Source organism: Muscardinus avellanarius, assembly GCF_963383645.1.
Source record: "Muscardinus avellanarius genome assembly, chromosome: 13".
Lineage (NCBI taxonomy): Eukaryota > Metazoa > Chordata > Mammalia > Rodentia > Gliridae > Muscardinus > Muscardinus avellanarius.
This window is the reverse complement of record NC_137799.1, coordinates 20,006,631-20,010,503: the sequence shown is the minus strand read 5'-3', so window position 1 is coordinate 20,010,503 and position 3,873 is coordinate 20,006,631.

The following is a 3,873-nucleotide window of genomic DNA, read 5'->3' as shown; positions in this document are numbered from 1 at the left end:
ACTTATTACAGCATATCATTATAATTACTCTGTTAATAGTTATCATTGCTAACCACTTTTCCTAATTAATAAATTACACTATTCTAAGTATATTATAGAAAAATATTGTGCATTTATAGAGTTTAGTACTATCCCCAGCTTTCAGTATCCACTGAGGGAGGTTCTTGAAGTGTATCCTTCTTGGATAAGAGGCTATTGTATTCCAAACAGAAAGTCATTCTTGACAAAGAAGAATATATTACAAAGTGGAGACAAAGTAGACTTCATTTTTAATTCATATGTTGGGATTCTATCTAGAATTTTACTGGGAGAAAAGAAAAACATCAACTAGTAAAACTAGGGGGGAGGCCAAAAATCACTATGATAGATGGTCTCAATGAACTACAACCAAACTTCATACATCCATCATCTTGTACCTTCCTCTGGATAGAATTAAGTTGTGGAGCAAACTTTTATGAATGCTCACCTTTTTGTTTTTCCTGGAAGAGTGCACGTAGTAGACATGGGGGGGATGGCATGATGGATGGATACAAAAGGAGAAAAAAAAAAAACAATCGCCTGCATTCCCAAGTAAAAGAATTTAGTCCTTTTATAAAGTTTCTGCTTTGTCAAGATGGGGAAGGAACCATATGATTCCCTGCCAGATGCAATGCAATATGCTCTACGTATCTAATTTCACTTACTCCCCCGAAGAATACTAAAATATGAGAATTGTATCTTCAACGTTAGAATTTGTCTCTGCTTGTTCTAAACAACAAACGGCTGCTGGGTAGTGGAAACAAAACCTTCTGTATGTCACCATCCCACTATGAATGCAGACCCCTAAACACCTCTGTCACTGCTGAGAACCCCTCTCCTTATTCCTTCATATCCAAACCTCCCAATCTAAAAAGTCCAACATATCCAGTCAACCATTTCCAGGTTTTGCCTTTCAGACCAAGATATATTCCCATAGCCTACCTACCTCCAAGACTCATGATGAAGAAGTTCCCCAAATTAAGAACAAGAGGATATCCATAACATACAAAAATGGCAAATACCTCCAGTGGGTACTACCATCCCAATTTTACACATGAAGACAGCCTTCAGGGTTCAGAGAAATACAAAATTTGTCCAGAGTGCGTAGCTAGTTGTACTAGTTCAAATTGTATAAAACTGGTCTTGCCACCATAATTTCCACACCAAAGGTCTTACTTACATTTCTGTTGTGGTGTTTCTCCAATTCTCCTCCTTTATCCTCCCTGCCCTCAACAATTATCCTTTTGGTCTTCCCATTTCCATGCACACTGACCTGAATTCCAACTAGCAACAATGCCTCCTTCCAATTCTTGGTCTGTGCACATTCTCTGACCATTAGAACCCACTTGACTTTTGCTTGAAGCAGACCAGAAAGTCTATCTTTCAGGAGCACTCCTCAAACAATGACTGATAGGTCTTGGTGTATAAATAACCAGCTTCCTTGCTTATCCTATAGGTTATTTTGTAATTATGGTAAAGTAGACATAATATAAATGATACCATCTTAACCACTTCTAAATGTACAGTTTACTAGTCGTTAGTATATTACCTGTTGTGCCAAATGATTTGCCAAAACTTTTCAAAAATCTTATAGAACTGAAACTCTGCAACCATTAGACACTATTTGCCTATTTACCTACTCTAGCCATTGGCAACTGCCATTCTACTTCTATGTCCATAAGTTTGGCTGCTCTAGCTAGGTCGTATAAGTGGAATCATACAGTGTTTGTTTGTTTTTGTGTGGACTAGCTTATTTTTCTTAGTATATTATTCTCAAGGTTTATGCTCTAGCATGTGCCAGAATTCCCTTCATTTTTAAAGCTGAATAATACTACTATCTGTGTGTGTGTGTGAATGCAATATGGAGAATAATTGAGAATAATTGGTTGCATAAAAATATGAAGACATTTCAAGTAGGCCAAGTTGGATTTCCAAATTTGTTGATTTTAGTATAGAAGTATGATTATGATTTCTGTGATCATCTATGTCAGTTCAAAATTATCCAGCATCACTAAGGCAAGAAGTTTTTAGAATATCATATATTATCTCACTTCTAATGTCAAGTAGGACTTTGACAATACTGTATCGTCATATCATGGTGTTGTATATCTTATTTTTATTTTTACCAAGAGGATAAAAATATTAAATTCTTTCCCACAAATAATATGTTACTGATTTTTTTCTTATATACATGCTGGAGTTTGATTAAGTATAAACACATAGAAATGTTGTCATAGCCATAAATATTTGTGAACCAGAAATGTAGGTGCAGCCTTCATTCAATGCAGAATGTCCTTCAACAGTATCTTGAGATGTGTCTTTAAACGTACCCAATAGAAAAGCCTCTACTTCCCAGGGAAATGTGCTATATTTTTAAATATTTCTCATGCCTTTTCTTCCTATTGAGCTGAAATCTGTATCCATGCAACTACATGCTTCTATTTAGAAGAGATTTTATCTTTTTTCTCTTTTGCAGCTTTGCAGCCCTTTGGGGTTTTCCCAGTGTTCTTGATCAGGTAAAAACCATTTAAAAGCATCTGAACCCCAGTGCCTTTTGGTACCCAGACAATAAATAGTATTTCCCTCTTCCCCACTGGCCAAATGCAAGCCTTCCCTCTCCAGTCCATCTGTAACATACAGAAAAGTGACAGCAAAGATAAGGATTTCACTAAACTTAATCAGAGCCTTAAGTAAATCAACAGGATTAGGGGGTTGGAAGGGAGTTAGGGGTTCATAGAAGGGGTAGGAATCTGTCCATCCCCAAACATATGGTAATGGTTTCACTGAAAGTTCAAGACAGTATTTATTTCATATAACAACTTTATCCCGAGAAGCACAGGGGCCACATTTTTAATATATAAACCCCAAATCCTATTTTGTAAATCTACTCCTCCTCTTCTGATTTTCCTTCCTCATCCCCGCCCTCCTGATGTTACTTTTTGCCCCGTTATTATTTCAAAGACTTCTTATTCTTCTTGAAAGTTAGGGAAGTATGACTGAAATGTTTTGATTTATGATTTTCTCTGAAAAAATCAATTAATTTTCACACATTCTGACAAGTGAGAGGTTGGATGATGTTAGGGCACAACAGCTGGGTGGTGAAAGGTTAAGGTCCAGCCTGGGGTAAGGAGAGTAGGAGATTGTAGATCCTTGATGGGGTGTATCTAGGGCAAAATAAATTACCCTTGTGCTCGGTGTTGAGAGAAAAGGACTGGGGGAGAGTGTGGTATCTGAGATGAACACAGATGAGTTTTGGGGAAGGTGGGATCAGCTGTCAATCAGAGGTTAAAACATAGAAGAAAAAAAAAGGCAACCTCATTCCAAAAACAAGCAAGCTGGGGGATGTGACAGTCTCCCCTCCCTCCTGTCTTCATCTTGCCTCAAGTTGCCCAGGGTCCTAATTATGCTTTATTGCCTGTCTATCAACTCCTACAGAAGTATCATCAAATGAGATGGCCATCAGTATTTCTCAAAAGCAAATCAAGAATTCTAATGGAAAAGAATTGAAAGAGGAGACTTTTTTCCACCTCTTTTCCTCCTTCTTGTCCCTTTGATTTCCTCTCTTTTGACCACCCAATCATTCTTTTTGCAAGAATGCACTGAACAGCTATTCTGTATGAGGATCTACATTACTTAGGATGAGAAAAACCAGACTTCTGAGATATGGTCCAATTTATTTCAAAAGACATTGAGTCATCAAGGAAACCCTCTGTGAATGCTGGAGATGCTAGGTCTACAATTATGAACACAGTACTGATTGTGATCTCCAGAAACCCATTCCTATGTAGGGGAGACAGACATGTCATTACTCATTTGTTTATTCATTAAATCCCAGGATGACGTGCTGAGACTATT